We start from the raw sequence: 20,591 nt of genomic DNA, 5'->3' as shown, positions 1-20,591 counted from the left end.
AACATTTTTATATTAAAAATGGTCTCAGGGACTAATATGAGGCACGTTTATAAATTTCGGGGACTAAATAGAGGCAATTGAAACCTCAGGGACTAAATTGAGACTCGCGTGTAAGTTCCGGGACCAAATTGAGTATTATCTCTTATTTATTTTATAATAACTTGCCAAATGACAAGTTATTATTGGTTAATTTGAGTCCCTGTTTAGAGGGATTCACTCATCTAAAAATCCGTGCAGAAACTCGTTCTTTTTCCTCTCCAACGGTCCGTCTCTCATTTGTCAGAAGCAGGACCTTAAGATATTGCCTATTAAAATTACTCTAAGAGTAGTCCCTTTATTTAAGTAGTTTTTTATTTTTTTATTTTATTTTATTTTTACTTAATTTATTTCAGTCAGTGAAAAAAACCACCTTGGTAGAAACTAGAAAGTAGAAATTAACATGATGGATTAAGTATTATTTCTTTTTCCATTTTATTGTGAATTATTAGTGTTGAACAGCTTTTGTCGATCAAAGCAAGATTCTTAGTGGTTCTTATTTAATTTCTTGCCATATGATGATGAATTTTGTCCCATGAAACATAATTGAAGGCATGTGATTGGTTGATTTTGGTATACTTAATTAGTGGGTCAAATCACTTCCAAATTAAAGCAGTCGTTAGAAGGTCAATTCTTGGATCATCACTTATGATGTGTCATTAACTTCATTCAAATGACTTACTAGTAGTTTTTTTTTTTTTTTTGACAGGGACTTACTAGTAGTTACAATATACTACTGCTTATAATTATACGTATACTTATACAGATAATACTGTAATAAAAAAATAGTTTTAATGAAGAGTAAAATTTAATTTTTTAATAAAAAATAATCCAAAAAAATTATCATATAAGATACACATGATTTTCATAATTTAGCAAAAACTTTGTTTTTCATCCAATATTACTTTAATTTTCACCAAAAGAAATTCATTACTTATACAACCATAATTATTACAGCTTAGAATGCTTCCCACAAGTCGCTATAATCGGCGGTGGATCCCTAATGTCATATACCTTTAAGCTAAGGAATAGAAACTTGTGGGATTAGTAATTTTTAGTATTGTTTGTTATTATTTATTTATTTGATTAGTATAAATTTAAATTATTTTAAATAAATAAAATTTATTAATTTATATGTATAAGTTCTTAAAAATATAGATATAAATTGTATTAATTTATATATATGTATATAATTTTAATAAATATAAATATAAATTATATATTTTTTATATATAAAATATTTATAAATATAAATATAAATTATTATTGATTAAAAATAATAATATTTGTTAATCATATCTCATTACTCTTTAAAAACTCTTTTGAAAAAGTAAGTAGATGATTGTCATGTTAGGTCCTTATCTCTTCAAAAGTGATTAAAATGGATTATATTTATTATTTGTTCCTTCATAAATAATCAATTAAAAGCTATAAATTGCTATTTAATATTTATATATTTTTTATTAATTTTATTTTTTTTAAAATAATTTCATGACAAGCTATTATGCCTTTGTTAAAGAATATACTACCTTATTAAAAGAAAATCATGTTGCTTCCCGATGTTCTTAGCAAGAGTATTAAATTTTCAAGTATATACCATGGTATATATATATTTTTAAATTGATTGTTTGACTTTTTACAACTATTTTACAAATCATATGAAATATAAGAATATTAATCAATGACGGGATATATATATAAACATTCAAGTTCTCTCTTATAAATCTTTCTTCAACTACCTTACCCAATTGTTTTAGAAACTCATATACCATGATATCATTCAAGCATATTAAAATTTGAAAAGAGTTTGTGTTATATTTTTTCTGCTAACCTATATGTGTACCTGTAAAATATGAGGACAATTATTGGATTATCTTAAACTCAAAAAGTCACAAACATCATCGCATGATCAATACCCATTGTTCATACCCTGACCCAACGCAAAAGCCCAGGTCCAACTAAAAGGCCTAACCTGAAGGGTTAAGCCTAGCTAAGTACCGACCTCCACATAAGTAGTCGGTATCAACCACGACTTGGTCCGAAGAGGTCGGATGTGAGATTAGCTGGCAGATAAACACTCATTCAAATGAGTAACCGCCCCTAAAATCTCTCTAAACCGCTTCATAAAGCCATATCTTAACCTCCCCAAGATAATAGGGACGGTTAACACCCTAAAGATACGGCACTACTCCAACGGTGGTTATTGGCTCACCACTATAAATACACTGACACCCCTCAGGTATCTCTAAGTCCAATACTCTCTAGACCTGCTCACACTCTTGCTAACTTAGGCATCGGAGTGTCTTTGCAGGTACCACCCCCCATTCACTCGCGAGCACAAGTCGGGCAGAGCCTCCTGAGTTGCAGGTCCATCCGGAGCCTTCCTCCTTCATACACTTGGGCAGCCAAACGCCATCCACTTTATTAATCTCTGGTTACCCACCGTAACATTGGCGCCGTTGCCGGGGACCCGAGAGATCATCCAGAGATGGCGGATAGATCCCACGAAGAAGGCCATGTAGAAACAGATTCTGAACAAGAGAATCTAGACATGGGTAATGACAATGAAGACCTGGCCCAACACCAGGAGGATAATAACCAACACAGAGAGGGTACCTCCGGAGTGAAGAATCCGAAGGTAAATTCCTCAGATGGGCGTGAATCAGAAAAAGGCGGACCATCCCACGTAGCTGAATTGATGGGATTAGTCCATAGCCGCCTGGAACAATTGGAGCAAGAGCGGGAGAAACAAAAGGAAACTGAAAGGTACCTTAAAGAGGAGATGGAGCGGCGAAAGGAGTTAGAAAGAAAACTCTTACAGCTAGAATCCTCCCTCAAGGGTCACAACTCCCGCGATGAACAAGAAGACCAACTCTCGGGCGGAGAAGATCCTTTCAGTGAGGACATAATGAGGGCAAAAGTTCCAAGGAACTTCAAAAGCGCTGATATGGACCTCTACGATGGAACCACGGATCCAAAGCATCACCTAAGCAACTTTAAAAGTCGGATGTATCTAGCTGATGCCTCCGACGCTACGAGATGCAAGGCTTTCCCGACCACTTTATCGAAAGCAGCGATGAAATGGTTCGATAGCCTTCCCCCGAGATCCATCACTAGCTTTGAAGACCTCTCAAGAAAGTTCTTGATGAGGTTCTCCATTCAGAAAGATAAGGTAAAACATGCACCGAGCCTCCTGGGAATAAAACAGGAGGTCGGGGAATCTCTGCGAGCCTATATGGAAAGGTTCAACAAAGCATGTTTAGAGATCCAAGACCTACCCACAGAGGCAGTCATAATGGGGTTAGTCAATGGGCTCAGAGAAGGTCCCTTCTCACAGTCCATATCCAAAAGGCACCCCGTTTCTCTAAGTGATGTACAAGAAAGGGCTGAAAAGTACATCAACATGGAAGATAATGCAAAATTAAGAGACCTGAGTTGGCGACCTGGACCCCCTCCCTCATCTAAGGAGAGGGAAAGGGAAGTCAAGAAGAAGGAAGAACTCGGTCTCGAGAGGCCCAGAAAATATCACTCTTATACTCCTCTAAAAACTTCTATAGTGGACGTATACAGAGAGATTTGCCACACTGAAAGGCTGCCACCCCCTAGACCTATTAAAAATAAAAAAGGGGGAAGCCGCAGCGATTATTGCGAGTACCATAAAATATATGGTCACTCCACCAACGACTGTTACGACCTCAAAAATGTGATAGAAAAGCTGGCTAGAGAAGGTCGGCTTGATAGATATCTCATGGAAAGGTCGGACGCCCATGGAAAGAGAAAGCGAGATGATATGGATAGAAGAGATCCCCCGCCGCAGACTCCAGAGAGACATATCCATATGATCTCAGGAGGATTTGCGGGAGGCGGCCTCACTAAATCCTCTCGCAAAAGACATCTCAAAAGAGTCTACCAAGTCGAAGAAGAAACACCCGACTTCCCCACTATTTCGTTCACAAAAGAAGATGGGCAAGGGATAATCCCCGGGCACGATGATCCCGTGGTGATAACTATGATCCTAGCCAATGCCCATCTCCACAGAACCCTAGTAGACCAAGGAAGCTCGGCGGACATCCTTTTCAAGCCCGCCTTCGACAAGCTAGGGTTAGATGAAAAAGAGTTGAGAGCCTACCCCGACACCTTATATGGATTAGGGGATACGCCAATAAAGCCACTGGGATTCTTGCCCCTTTACACCACTTTTGGAAGAGGGAAAAAATCAAGGACTCTGAGCATAGACTTCATAGTCATTGATGAAGGGTCAGCCTATAATGCCTTAATCGGCAGAACTACCCTCAATCGCCTCGGGGCAGTGGTATCCACTCCCCACCTTTGCATGAAATTCCCGACCCCAGGAGGAATAGCAACGGTGAGGGGAGATCAAAAATTGGCAAGGAAGTGCTATAACGAAAGCCTAAATTTGCGAGGAAAGGGCAAAGAAGTCCACACCATAGAGCTAGGCGACACAAGGACCAGAGAAGAGCTGCGACCCCAACCGGGAGGAAAAACCGAGGAGATACAAGTCGGCGAGGAGGAAGGAAAAAACACTTACATAGGAGCCAGCCTAGGGGAAACCCTAAAACAAAGGTTGGGTAAACTCCTAAGAGCTAATTCTGACCTCTTCGCATGGAAGGCTTCCGACATGCCCGGGATTGATCCCGAGCTCATGTCCCACAGGCTCTCGGTTTACCCAGGGTCCCGACCTGTACAGCAAAGAAGACGCAAGCTCGGCTCGGAGCGAGCCTTAATAGTAGAAGAGCAAGTACAGGCGCTCCTAGAAGCCGGCTTTATTAGAGAGGTCAAATACCCAACGTGGCTAGCCAATATAGTGCTAGTCAAAAAACAGAATGGTAAATGGAGAATGTGCGTCGACTATACCGACTTGAATAAGGCATGTCCTAAGGACCCTTATCCCCTACCAAGTATTGATACCCTGGTGGACTCCAGCTCGGGGTACCAATACTTATCATTTATGGACGCCTACTCGGGATATAACCAAATCCCGATGCATGAACCTGACCAGGAAAAAACATCATTCATCACACCCAAAGCCAACTATTGCTACGTGGTCATGCCGTTCGGACTAAAGAATGCAGGAGCCACGTATCAAAGGCTTATGAATAAGGTGTTTTCCCCCCATCTAGGGAGCCTAATGGAAGTATACGTCGACGACATGTTAGTAAAAACCAAGCAAGAAGTCGACCTCTTATCCGACCTCTCACAAGTCTTCAACACTATAAGGTTGCATGGGATGAGACTAAATCCCGCAAAATGCGCCTTCGCGGTGGAAGCAGGGAAATTTCTAGGATTCATGCTAACACAAAGAGGGATTGAGGCCAATCCCGACAAATGCAGAGCCATCCTAGAAATGAAAAGCCCGACTTGTTTGAGAGAAGTTCAACAGCTTAATGGCCGGCTTGCAGCCCTCTCCAGATTTTTGGCAGGATCGGCACTAAAATCCCTTCCACTATTTTCCTTATTAAGGAAGGGATGCCAATTTGAATGGACTTCGGAATGCGAGGAGGCGTTCCAAGAGTTCAAAAGATTCCTAAGCCAACCTCCTATCTTAACCCGACCAATACCGGGAAAAGACCTCGTCCTATACCTATCCGTAGCAAACAGGGCTGTCTCATCAGCCCTGATTAGAGAAGACGAGGTCGGACAACACCCGGTCTACTTCATCAGTAAGGTCCTACAAGGCCCTGAACTAAGGTACCACAAACTAGAAAAGTTTGCCTACTCCTTAGTGATAGCCTCACGAAGGCTACGACCTTACTTTCAGGCTCACACAATAAGAGTCCGAACAAACCAACCCATGAAGCAAATCCTCCAAAAGACGGATGTTGCAGGGAGAATGGTCCAATGGGCAATAGAACTTTCCGAGTTCGATTTGAGATATGAAACTCGGACAGCAATTAAAGCCCAATGCCTAGCCGACTTCGTAGCAGAATATGCAGGAGATCAAGAGGAAAAGCCGACTACATGGGAACTCTATGTAGATGGATCCTCCAACAAAACAGGGAGCGGCGCAGGCATAATATTGGTGGATGAAAGAGGAACCCAGATAGAGGTCTCCTTAAAATTTGAATTTCCGGTGTCAAACAATCAGGCAGAATATGAAGCCTTGATAGCCGGATTAAAATTGGCGGAAGAAGTTGGTGCTACAAAAATATTAGTATACAGCGACTCACAAGTGGTGACCTCCCAAATAAGCGGAGAATATCAGGCAAAGGACCCCAATATGAAGAAGTACTTGGAAAAAACCTTGGAGCACCTTGGGCGCTTTGCGAAAACCGAGGTTAAACACATAACTCGGGATCTAAATAGCAGAGCCGATGCCCTATCCAAGTTAGCAAGCACCAAACCCGGAGGAAACAACAGAAGCCTGATTCAAGAAACCCTCCAAGAGCCCTCGGTATCAAAAACAGAAGATGAACAAGAGATACTTGAGGTAGTCGGTTTAAACCTCGGATGGATGAATCCCTTGGTCGAACACCTGAAATTCGACATCCTCCCCAAGGAGGAGAAAGAAGCTAAAAAGATCCGAAGGGAAGCACAACATTATACTTTGGTGAGAAATGTCCTTTACAGAAGAGGGATATCAACGCCATTACTAAAGTGCGTACCGACCTCAAGAACCACCGAGGTGTTGGAGGAAGTACATAGTGGGATCTGCGGAAACCATCTCGGAGCAAGGTCGCTGGCCAGGAAAGTAATCCGAGCAGGATTTTATTGGCCGACCTTGCAGAGAGATGCCACAGACTTTGTGAAAAAATGCCAACCATGCCAGATGCATGCAAATTTCCACGTAGCTCCACCAGAAGAGCTCATCAGTATCACTTCCCCCTGGCCTTTCGCAAAATGGGGAATGGATTTGTTAGGTCCTTTTCCCCAAGCACCAGGACAAGTCAGGTACTTGATCGTGGGAATAGACTACTTCACAAAGTGGATAGAAGCAGAACCATTAGCTACTATCACCGCTCAAAGAAGTCGCAGGTTCCTCTACAAAAACATCATCACAAGGTATGGAATACCTTATTCCATCACTACAGATAATGGAACCCAATTTACCGATGCCACCTTCAGAAGCCTAGTAGCCAGTCTAAAGATCAAGCACCAATTCACCTCGGTGGAACACCCACAAGCCAACGGGCAAGCCGAGGCACCTAATAAAGTCATACTGGCAGGGTTAAAGAAGAGATTACAGGAAGCAAAGGGAGCTTGGGCTGAAGAGCTCTCTCAAGTGCTATGGGCTTATAGGACAACCCCTCAATCCGCCACAGGAGAAACACCCTTCCGACTAGTCTACGGCGTAGAAGCCATGATTCCAATAGAAATCAATGAGCAAAGCCCAAGGGTAATTCTCCATGACGAGGTCGGAAATATACAGGGGCACAAAGAGGAGCTTGACTTGCTCCCCGAAGTCCGAGAAGGTGCCCAGGTAAGAGAAGCGGCATTAAAACAAAGGACGACTGCTAGATACAATAAGAAAGTCATTCGAAGAACATTTGTCCCGGATGACTTGGTCCTCATCAGAAATGACATTGGAGTCAACAAATCAGGAGAAGGAAAGCTCGCCGCGAATTGGAAAGGGCCATACAAAATCAAGGAAGTGTTAGGGAAAGGTTATTATTAAGTAACCGACCTGAATGGCACTGAGCTACCAAGGTCGTGGCATGCTTGTAATATGAAAAGGTACTACAGTTAAAAGCGAACTCTACTCCCTGATGTGCTCTTTTTCCAACTTCGTGATTTTTTCCCAAAAAGGGTTTTTTCTGGAGAAGGATTTTTAACGAGACATCACAGTAGAGGCTAAGGGAAATAGGCTATCAAGACCCTTAGTAGCAAAAAGGTACCTTCCCAATTAATAAAGATATTTTTTATTTACGATATCTCTTACAATATCCTTCTTTATTTATCTAAGTTTTTCTACGAAACGCGCCGACTTAAGCTCGGCAAAACGTGAAAATCCCATGAACCGACCTAGATGGTCGTCAGGATAAAACGACGAGGTACAAGTCGGCGTAAAGAGGTTATATGAGTTGATCGTAAGAACTCAGGAACCATCCGACTCTTAAGTCGAAATGAAAATCCGAGTAAACCAAACTCGAAAGAGCTCCGAGTAAAAGAAAACCGAGCTCCGAGTAAAAGAAAAACGCATCGCAAAAATAACCTAAGTCATGAAAACTCATCAAAAAGCAAAGTTGAGTATAAAGGATACCAAAAAGAGATTGAAAAACCTAGGATCGAGGGTTGCGTAAAAAACCCTCAAGCTAAAGGGCTCAAAAAAGCAAGACAAGCCAAGAAAAAGGTTTTCAAAAAAAAGATCAAAAAGGGTTCTTCGAAATATCAAAAGCAGAAAAGCATACACGCACAAGGTAACTTAAACCCTTATCCAAAAAAGGGCGTTCACTTTTGTTTAAAAACCCTTATCCAAAAAAGGGCACAGATCAGAATATTTTGTTTACGGCCTTAAAAGGCCAAAGGGAAATTGTTCAGACAACCACCAACAATGAATAAGTTTAAAAAGGGGGGACTCACAGGCCGAGCCCCCATATAGCCATAAAAAACAAAGTTATCATTTCAAGGGAGTAGAGGAATCACCACCGCCAGACTCAGGAGGGGCACCACCAGGACCAGTCGGAGGAACGGAGGAAGAACTCGGAGCATCTTTAGAACGAGGAGGAGACTCAGTAATCCTCTGCCCCCGAGTCTTCAGATCCGACTCAGAAACAGCCTCGGGGACAGGCGGATCAACGATGGCGCCATCAATAACTACCTTGTCGGGATGTAAAGGAGAAAGATCCAAGTCGGGAGCGATAACTCTGACTTGTTCCAGGAAAATTCTCCAAGACTCCTCGGCCCCATCAGCAATAGAGTCCTCCAACTCGGCGTATGCGTTCCGAGAATTCAGCAAGTCCTTCCTCACAGCAACAATATCTTGAAATAAACTGTGGTAGCTGTCTTGTGCTGTTTTCCTCAAATTTGCCTCCAAAGTGCATTGAGCCCGCAGCTTACTCTCCTCCTCCTTAAGGTGATCCCTCTCCTTCCTCAATTTATCTCTCTCCTCCTTCAACTCTTTCTCATGTTTTTCATAAATAAGAAGTCTCCCCTCCAACTCCTCAACCTTCGAGGATGCCCCCAAAGAGCTGAGGGGAGTCTTCTCAAAAATGTCCAAAAGTTTGCCACAAACACCCGCCGCCCTAAAACTCTCCTCGGCCAGAGCGGTGAGGTGGTTCCGAACAGAAACATCATCCATGCTTATATAAGGATAGATGTTCTTTCGGACGAATGCAAGAGCATCCGCCTTAACCCCACCATCCAAAGAAAAGCTAGACTTTGAAATCTTGCGCTTCTTCTTCTCTGGCTCGGAAAGAAGTTGGGCAGAAGGGAGTGGCCGAGATAGAGTTGAAGAAGAAATTATAATAGGTTGAGAGGGAGTACCTGTATTCTTAGGAGGAGGAGGAGGAGGAGGAGAGACGACTGCTTTGGCACCCCCGGACCTAGCCCGGGACTTCGCTTTAGCCTCCTGGACCCTTTGATAAGCCTCATGAGCATTCTTTCTGGCCATATCTACAAGTAAAACAACTAACAGTTATAAGTCGGCTAAACATTCAAGTCGGTAGAAACAACTCGGGAATAAGAAATGCATGTACTACCTAATTGAGATTGAACAAAAGTCGGCGTTCCCTGGAGGATTTTCCTGGTATCCAAGTATGGGGCCCTCCCCCACGCTTCGCGGAAAAACCCCACAATAGCCGCCTCCACCTCATCCAGGTCATCTGGACCATACTTTTCACAAGAGGAAGGCGGCAACCAATAAAGGGAGAAGCGAGGGGAGGAATGCTCATCCAGGAAAAAGGGGTGGTGACCCTCTACAGCTTGTACTTTGAAAAAATAGTTTTTGAAGTCATGAAAAGATTCGTCAAAAAGGGTGAAAATCCTCCGACCTTGTATGGCTCGGAAGGATACCCACTGCTATTTGTTGTTTAGCCCACTAAAGGGCTTAGTCATATGAAAGAGAAAGAAGAAAATCCTCAAAGAGGTCGGAAAGTCCAGAGCGTGGCTAATAAACTGATAGATCTTCAAAAAACCCCAAGAATTGGGGTGAAGTTGAGTAGGGGCAACTCTACAGTGGTGCAAAACAGATATCTCGAAATCTGAGAAAGGAAGAAAAATACCCAAGCGGGTGATCATACATTCATACATGAAGAAAAAATGAGGGGCCGCCTCATTAACTCTCCCAAAACAGACCCGGTCTTCAGGACCCGGGATTATCAGTTCATATTTTGGCTCGTCCTCCTCCGAAGTACAGAGCCTGTGATGAGTACGAAGATGAGTGATAAACTCAGCATCGACCAACGGTTCCTCCCCAAGGACCGTAACATCAACCCACTGAGAAAGAACGTCTACGGAAGCCATTTTTATATATAAAGAAAAATGGCAGAAACCTACAAAAGGGAAAAAGAAAAAGAAAAATCAAAAAACACGTCCCCTAAAGAGGAGAGATACGAAGCTAGAGTCTACAGGTCAACCTATCCACTCACAAAACAAAACATGCAAACATAAGGCATGACATGGAAGAAACAAAACTAACCTTTATCCGAAGAAATGAAGGCTGGAGAGAACGGAAATCTTCGAACACAAGAATGTAGCACGAGCAGGGAAAGAAAAAGTTTGAAAGATTGCAGGGAAAATTGAAAGAGAGGGAAAGTATTTATAAACACGCTAAGGGGCATAATGGTAAAAGCGAAGCAGTCATTAATGAGATTGCACTGTTACCAAAGCCCTTAACGCTTCCCCAGCGGACACGACGCTTGAACTGACATAACTGTCAGAAACTAAAGGTCGCGAAAATCACGTCGGTTTCTAAGACCCGTGTTTCCTCCCAACAAGTCGACTACGAACCCGAGTTAAATACTTGAACCCAAACTTTAAAGAAAATTTGGGCTCAAGTAGGGGCACTGTTCATACCCTGGCCCAACGCAAAGGCCCAGGTCCAACTAAAAGGCCTAACCTGAAGGGTTAAGCCTAGCTAAGTACCGACCTCCACATAAGTAGTCGGTATCAACCACGACTTGGTCCGAAGAGGTCGGATGTGAGATTAGCTGGCAGATAAACACTCATTCAAATGAGTAACCGCCCCTAAAATCTCTCTAAACCGCTTCATAAAGCCATATCTTAACCTCCCCAAGATAATAGGGACGGTTAACACCCTAAAGATACGGCACTACTCCAACGGTGGTTATTGGCTCACCACTATAAATACACTGACACCCCTCAGGTATCTCTAAGTCCAATACTCTCTAGACCTGCTCATACTCTTGCTAACTTAGGCATCGGAGTGTCTTTGCAGGTACCACCCCCCATTCACTCGCGAGCACAAGTCGGGCGGAGCCTCCCGAGTTGCAGGTCCATCCGGAGCCTTCCTCCTTCATACACTTGGGCCGCCAAACGCCATCCACTTTATTAATCTCCGGTTACCCACCGTAACACCCATAATGAGTACAAATGTTGACTTTGCCTGCTCATATATATATATATATATATATATATATATATATATATATATATATATATATATGTATATATAACACTTTTTATATTTAGATTAAGGATGAAGTATTATTATAATTTTTAAATTTAAAATAAGTTTTAATTTTATTTTTAACATTTGAATATTTTATTTTTATTTTACGCATCTTATTTGGTCATATTTTAATTTTTTGGTCAAAATTAATATTTTTTTAAATACTCTTCTATTATAGTGTGATAGTTGTTGTGATTTAAAAATAAGGATAAAGTATTAAATTAGTCTTCTATTTTTGGGCGTAATCTTGTTTTGGTCTTTAAGATTTAAAATATCCTATTTGAATCCAAAAAAAAATTCATTTAGCTTCAATGCATGTAGTTCTACCATTAGGTCAAAGTTAAATAATTAACGGAATGTCCTACATGACAGTAGTACAAGAAAATACAAGTTTTAGATGCACAAAATCAACCGTGGATGCATCAATACATTTTATTTATTATTTTCCTTTGTTCTATAGAAAATATTTCATTTAAATTGTAAAAAAGAATAAATAAATGTATTGATGCATCTACGGTTGATTTTGTGCATTTGGAGCTTGTACTTGTTCTCCTGATTACCAACCTTATTCTTGTACTGTTATCATGTAGGATATTCCGTTAATTATTTAACTTTGACCTCACGGTGGGACTATATTGAAATTAAATAAAAAAATTTTGGATTCAAATAGGACACTTTAAACCTTAAGGAATAAAATAGGATTATGTCCAAACGTAAAAGATTAATTTAATATTTTGTCCTAAAAATAAAAAAAATAAAAAAAATAATAGAAAAAATAATTTTTATAGTTTTAACTACTATAAAATTATAATAAGATGAAATAAAATATTTGAAATAAAAAGAGAACTTTTCAAATATAAGGAATAGAATAAGTTATAGGAGTTAGTTCAAATATTAACAACTAAATGAATATTTTACCCTTAAACTAGCATAAATTAACTTTTTATTTTTCGTTAAAAGTATTATCTCCTAACAATTTTTCTAAAAAGATTTGATTAATCAACAATAATATCGATCATGAATTAAAACACAGGCTATAGCTAGCTAGGTATAGAGGAAAAAAACAAGAGAGAGAAATAGCATTGCAAGATGAGGTACTAAACAGTAACTCAACTCCCGACAAACATAAATCTGCTTGGATTTTCTTGTAGATTGATAAAATGTTAATATGAATACTATCATATATTTGTTAGAGTTAAATTCTAAAGTAGTACCTAAAATTTATGAAATGTATTATTTAGTTTTTAATTTTTTAATTGTATTATTTATATTTTTAAAATTGAAAAAATATACTTATTTAGTCCTTTCTAATTTTTCTATCCAAATTACTTTCTAACGACAGTAATGTGGCAATAGATTATCAAGCTAGTATTCAACAACGCCGTTTTTTCCAAACTAGTAAATTCATTCAAAACAGCTTCCATCAAATTTTATTGTTTTCATCAACAAAAGCAGCAATATCTTTAGAGAAAGAAGAAAAAGAACGGTTACTCTTTTTTCTCATGGCCTTCATGTTCTTCTGCTTCTCAGAGCGCTTTTTTCTTGCTTCCAGCCTCCTCAATATTTACTAAAGTTGCGAAAACCGAACCGGTCAACAAACCGGTAGAGTAACCGGTTCAGCAGTTCAGTGGTCTGACCGTGGTCCAACCGGGTTCAATCGGTTTAGTTAAATATAAAATAAAATTATAAAAAATTAATATATAATTTTCAATATTTAAATTTGATAAATTTTAAACAGAAATCACACCATATAAATTACATTTAACAAAATAAATCTTCAGCCATAAAAAATATTCTTTCAATTTTTTTAGACATTCTTATGGAGTACATTATCTCAAAAAAAAAACTTCCTGTAGTTATTGGCATCAATGTTTAGTCCATGTCAATTGCCAACATTGTTCCAAGCAGGTACTTCATGGCTGCAAAACCACCACAGCTCCAATCTCAGTTGACAACAAAACCACCACAGCTATATTTCAATACAAAATCATCTCAAACACTGATCCATTCTCTTCTTCAACTTCAACATGCAAACAATATCCTCAGATCCTCAGCAAACAATAGCATCAGCAACAAAATTATGAATAAATAACAAATAAATCAGAAACAACAAATAACAAATAAATCAAAATAAACTCAGAAAATCAAAATAAATAAAAATCATGAATCCACCAAACAAATAAATCAGAAAATCATGAATAGAAAATAAAAAAATAACACATAAATCCATTCCAGCGAACAATAAACTAGCAAGCAGAGGATCAGGGAGTGTTAGAGACTGAGACTTGAGACCTGAGAGGGTTGAATGCTTGAATCAGAGAAGAAGAAACTTGAGAACTGAGAACTGAGATCTGAGACCTGAGAGGGTTGAAGCAGAGACTAAGAAATGAGACACGGCGACGGCGAGGAGCAGCGAAGCGGCGCGACCCACGGCGAGGAATAGCGAAGCGGCGCGACTCACGGCGACAAAACGAGCTCGGACAGAGAGGGCGACAAGTAGAGAAGGGGTCGGCGATGAGTTTAAGCTCTGAAATGGGATGGTGGGTGGTGGCTATTCTTGGAATTCGAAGAGAGGAGAGGATTATGGCCTATAGGTGGGAGCTAGGGTTTTCTGGTGGGTATGAGTGAGAGAGAGAGACAGAAAGGAGTGGGGTGGGGATTCAGGGATTGGGGCCTTTAGAGAGACAGAAAGGGGTGGGTGGGAATTCAGGGATTGGGGCCTTTTTGGCCTTTCATTCGTTTTTTTGTTTTCACCTTCGAAACGGGCGTCGTTTAGTAGTTTGGTTTAAAAAAAAATCGCTAAAAAACCGAACGATTCTCCCGGTTCACCGGTTAACCGCCGATTTGACCAATTTTTTCACCGGTTTTTTGCCAGACGGTTTCTGACCTTATCCGAACCGGTTAAGTGACCGGTTCCCGGTTTTTTCGGTTGAACCGGTCGGTCCGGTTCGATTTCCAGAACCATGATATTTACAACTCCTTCCTCTTTCTTCACTTCTCCTCTGTTTCCGTTGGAAGGAAACATGTTCTTATCAGATTTGTTGTGCAAGGCATTGGCATGTTATTAGAGTAACCCCCAATATCTTAATTATTATTATTACTATTGTTATTATCTTCATCTCTGATGAGGGATTTTGAGAATGAGAATTCAGGTATTGATGTTGTTCTCTTGATCTTCTTCGTTGTTGGGTTCACACCAAAACGACCGTTCATTGAAAGACCAAGGCCCAGCTCAATCTCTTGTTCTGCATCTCCATCACCATGGTGATGTTGTTGTTGTTGTAGCTCATGATGGTGATGATGGTTCCTAGACATGAACCCTTTTAGCATATCTCTTGAAAAATCGTTCATGCGAGTTCTGCTGTTCTCTCTTTCCTCAACAATTTGTGCCACTGAAAAATTTGGGATTGAAACAAAAAAAAGATTATCTTTTTTAGAGAAGTAAGAATACCCAAATAGCTCAGAATTCACGAAGACTTGAAAATTGAAGTTTGTTTTTGGTAGGTAATCGAAAATTGGTGATGAACCAGAAGAAAAATAAGGTCGAATCAAATGGTTTTTGTACCCATGTAGTGAGTAAAAACGAACAAAGAAGAAGAAGAAGTGGTGCGCTACTTCTGCAGTTAGGGATAAAAAAGAGTTCAGAGACCATATTGGGTTAAACACTTTCAATTGCCACGTCATGTAATCGTTAGACACTCTAGCGTGACAATTTATTGTCATATCACTATCACCAAGAAGTAGTTTGGATGGAAAAATGAGAAAGAACTAAATAGGTGTATTTTTTTCAATCTCAAAGACATAAATAATGCAATTAAAAAATTAAAGACCAAATTGATATATTTCATAAATTTTAGAGACTATTTTAAAATTAATCTTATTTATTATACTACTTTGATAAGTATGAAAAAAATTACTATTAACTTGGAAGAGGATATTTAATTTTATAGCTCGAGTGAAAAAAATTAAATGTTCGTTCTTTTCTTTTTTTTTTTTCTTTGGTTTTTCATTCCTTAAAATATTCAAATAACCAAGAGTCGGCGCAAACAGAAAAAATAAAAATGTCAACAAGTTACATAGTTATTAGTTAGTAAATGGGATATAAATCTTAAGGTAATTAAAATTAGAGATATAATAACTTTTGTTTTTTTTTATCAGTTTAAATTTTTGGAATGAGTGATTTTATAATGTGAACACTAAACATACATGGATAGAAATACTGAATTAAAAACACAACTTTATAATTATTTAAAAAAAATGATAAAATAGGTCTTTAACCTTTTGATTCACGGATATTTAAATTTTTAAATATTTAGAAATATAATTAAATTTTAATCTTTTTCAAAACTTGGACATATCAATTTCTTATGTTCACTTGCGTCTATCAAATCCAACAAAAAATCAAACGTAACTTTCATTGTACTGACCTACTTGATACAGACGCACAAGTGAGAGAATTTTTAAAATAGAACAAATTAGATCCAAGAATCGATATGCCCAGATTTTAAAAAGATTTTAAATTTAAATGTATTTTTAAATTCTTAGAGATTTAAATATCCATAAACAAAAAATTAAGGATCAATTTGTCATCATTTTTTCTTATTTTTATCATTTTTTTATAATTATATTTTTTATTATTATACTTTTTTTCAAATTTTTTGTATAAGAAAAATAAGAGTAAACTAAATTTTTATAATTTGTTTTAGTTTATTTCTCAAAAAACAAAAAACATATAACAAAAAAAATCTATACAAAAATTCAAACAAATTCCAAAAAAAAATTATTACTTCAAAAAAGTATTAAAAATATAAACTCCTCCCATCAGTTTAAATATTTATGAGAAATAATTTCATGGCACCTATAAATTACAAGATAACCAAAACACAACCCAATAAATAAACATTTGGAATTAGCTTTGAATCCACCATATTTTTTTCTTTCCTAAAATAAGCTCTCATCCTCTCAAGTAGTTCTGTACTTTTTTTTACTGAGAACAAATCAACAAACACTTACTACATGAGCAGCAGGTTCGTCTCTGGTTCTGTGATTTCATTGGATTGGCGAAGGCCACTCTTTTATATTCGCATGGTAAGCAACATACTATTCAATATTTATAAAAGTTACCGGCCCTGGGGTACATTTGCAATTTAAGCAAAAACCTTTACAAATTAAATTAAGCAAAGCATTTCATTGGATATGAGGTACAATTCCCTCATGAAGCATAGTGTTTTGAACATTGATGAAAATAGTCTTACCTTTAATTAAGAGAAAGGGTACAAACTTTTTCTGGCATCCATTTCATCAATTATTATTATTACAATAATGAATCAATGCTCCAATTAGTGCACTATTTTCACAAGTCACCTTTGACGTTTCTATGTCCTCAACCTTTACATTAAAATAGACTACCTACTAGTTTTTATAGAACAATTCTTTGTTTGTTCACTTTCTTGCAATAGCATGCTTTCTTCTTCCCATAATTGCATGTGTCCATTGTTAATTCGATACACCACAGTATGACACAAGCGAACTCGTAATGCTTTGGTCACTCACAATGTCACACATCACACCTACAATTTTTCTTAATTATATATAATAGAATGGCAAAGACAGAAAATTTAACCTTGGTACTATCACTACTATTCCCACTTAAAATTTTCTCCATCCTTGAATGACTTAAGCAACATACAAGCTTGACGCAATAATGCTTGTCCCATTTAGGGATGGCAACACACCCAAACTCACAGATACTCATTTTGCTCCTACTTGTTCGAGGCGGGTAATCATCCGCTCCGGTATATATATAATACGTATAATATATGTAAAATAATTAGTAAATAATTAATAATATTATATTATATTTAAATTTTTACTTTAATTTATGTTATGTATGTGATGATGGTTATATAAATTTTAAAATTTAATTTTATTTATTAGATTTTAATAATTATAAGGGCGGATAGGGGTGGAGCGGATATCCACAGGAACGGGTTAGGGTTCAACGTTTTACTACCTGTAGATAGAAGCAGAGCAGGTTCTACGCGAGTTGTTGTACGGCGAGGTGGGATCGAATAGAGTAAAAACCCACCCCTATCCACCCCGTTGCCACCCCTAGTCCCATTAGCTTGGTTGGAAAGACATTTTGGCGCTAAAACTTTTATATATGGATAATTTTAAAGTAAAATATATATTATTTAATTATTATTTTATAAAAAAAATATTTTAATTACAAAAGGACAAAACGTTATTAACGTGTTATAAAAACCCACAACAACATATAACATATAATTTATTACATCATTTTTAAATAATTTATCACTCAAAAACTAATATATATATAATTTTTTTTATTCAATACCATTTAAAAGTGTTTTATTTTAGTCTTTATTGTTAATTTATAATTTTAATATATTAAGTGCTCACATAATAGATTAAATTGACGTCTTGCCACCTCAATTTAGTTTATTGCATAAATATTTAACTTAACATATCAGAAGAATATGAATTAACCTAACATACAAAAATGACAATGCTAATGCGTTTTGAAAACAAAATAGAAAATGCAATATTTATTGGAGAATAATTATATAATATAAAAATTTTGAATTATAAAATATAATTTTTTAAAAAATATACTTAAAATTAATGTGATTTAAACTCTAAATTACGTTATAATGCAATAAATTAGACAATAAATAATAAATTATTATTTATTTCTTATAGACTCAAACCATGTATACAAAATATAAAAAATAAACGATCAAATAATAATAATTCATGAATACCAACATTCGATTGGTCTAATGAGATGAGGTGTTAGGCTCCTTAAATAAGGCATGCAATACTTTAAATCTGGATGGAAAAAAAATAACAATCCATGAATATATTCAAATACATATCACATTTTGATTTGGAACTAATAATCCCAACAAATCTTTGGTCCCCACCCACCACTACATGTGAATGTGATTTAAATATTATGCATTTATGTTGTCTAGTATATACTTGAAGCTAAAAATTGGAGCTTGATGATGGGTCCAAAAGGTGGAGATATGACTGGTTCTGTTTTATATTGAAATGGGGAAAAAATAAAAATATACGAGGTCAACATTTTAGACGGCAACATCTTTTTATAAATCCACAAAAAAAGATAAATGATTAGGGAAAAAAAAAGGAGAGGGAATATCATTAATATTTTCAGCGACTTTTTCCAAAATTTAATAATATTATGTAAAATATTATCTAATAGCAATCACTTTATATGATTATGGATACTGAAAAGGCCTTTTCCATATTTGATTATTCTTCCATATGGGAATGCTAATTGCTACATATCCATTCATTTTTGTAGAAACCTTATCTTATGAAGCCACATTATGGGTTCTACATTCTTCTGATGCAAGGTGTGTCATTATTAGAATATATATGGAAGCCAGACATTATGTTTTGGAGGGTACTATCTTATATGAGCTGCTCCAATTTATCAAATACAGGTGTAGTTGCACCAAATATTTGTTATCACTATACTAAGCCCCAGACATTTTTATTTGGATTTTGCATTTTATTGGTCGTCTTTACCATTATCAATTAGGTTGTCTTTCTTTATAAGAATAAGACACTCAATCATAGTTATATATTGAAATATAAAATTATATTTGAGAAGTAAAATATGAATATAAATATTATGTTTTGAAATATTGTCAAGAAATTATTATTATTAAATTTTTATAATTATATTTTATTATTTTATTTTTTATTTTAAATTTTATATAAAAATATAGATCATACTTTTTTTATTATATTTAATTTACCGTCAAATAAAATATAAAAATATTAATTTTTATATTTCTGTCTTTCACTCTTTTGTATCATATTTTTAGCATCTTGTTTTATCTTGTTTTTTAAATTAATGTAACTTTGTGTGTACTAGACTATCTTATATATTAAGTTCAATCTTCAATTAATTTCCAACACGTGGGCATATTTGTTAGTATTGGAAAATAGATATCAAAATTAAAAATATTTTATATATACAAAAAATTAATTATTATATATTATATATATTTATATATTTTATTTCAAACATTTTTAATGCATATTTCGTATATATATTATAACTGCACGTGACTAGTTAGTAATAAATTTTTAATATACATGTAACAGACTGTGTCCCAGGTATAACATGTTTCAAAACTACCTTTTATTTTTGGTATTTATACTTATTAGTGCGGGTTCAAATTGCTTTATGCTCGTACGTATTCTTCCAATGTCATAGACTCATATAGTAGCAAAAACTGTATATGTATGTTGCATGCATGCAACAAATTAAAAGCAATTAGAATTAACAAATCACTTAATTCATGCTTTCTACAAATTAATCTTCTTAGTTTCGAGAAGTGATTTTAAAAAATAAAAAAATAAAAAAAATTTATATTTAAATATTTTATATAAAAATATGAAATAATTATATTTAAATATAATAATGTAAAAATATTATTTATTTATTTATTATGTCAGAAATATTTTTTTAAAATAAAAAGATCTTTTAAAAATATAAATTTATAATTTTTAAATTTTTTTATTTTTACTATATTTATTTTTATTATTAAAATTTTATGAAACATATTAAAAAATACAAAATATATTTTTTATTAAAAAATATTTTTTTAATAACTGATGACACCTAAACAAGCACTTAACGTATTTATACCAGTACGCCAACACACTTTGTTAGACGTTCAAATAATGTTTGAAAATTTATGATCAATATTACAATGGACATTGGACAATGTCACGTATAACGTCCTCACTCAATTGAATTGTTTTCTAAGATTAGATGTTAATTGTTAAGAGAAAGTGCTTGTGTGGACACAAGAAGTAAACATTAAATTCGAGAAACTTCCACGTTTTAGATGAATCAGCAAAGATGGTAATGATTGTTGCCTCAACTTTGAATACTATAGAATGT

The sequence above is a fragment of the Arachis hypogaea genome, chromosome 3 (assembly GCF_003086295.3).
Source record: "Arachis hypogaea cultivar Tifrunner chromosome 3, arahy.Tifrunner.gnm2.J5K5, whole genome shotgun sequence".
Lineage (NCBI taxonomy): Eukaryota > Viridiplantae > Streptophyta > Magnoliopsida > Fabales > Fabaceae > Arachis > Arachis hypogaea.
The sequence above is the reverse complement of the archived record's forward strand: the minus strand, read 5'-3'. Positions refer to the sequence as shown.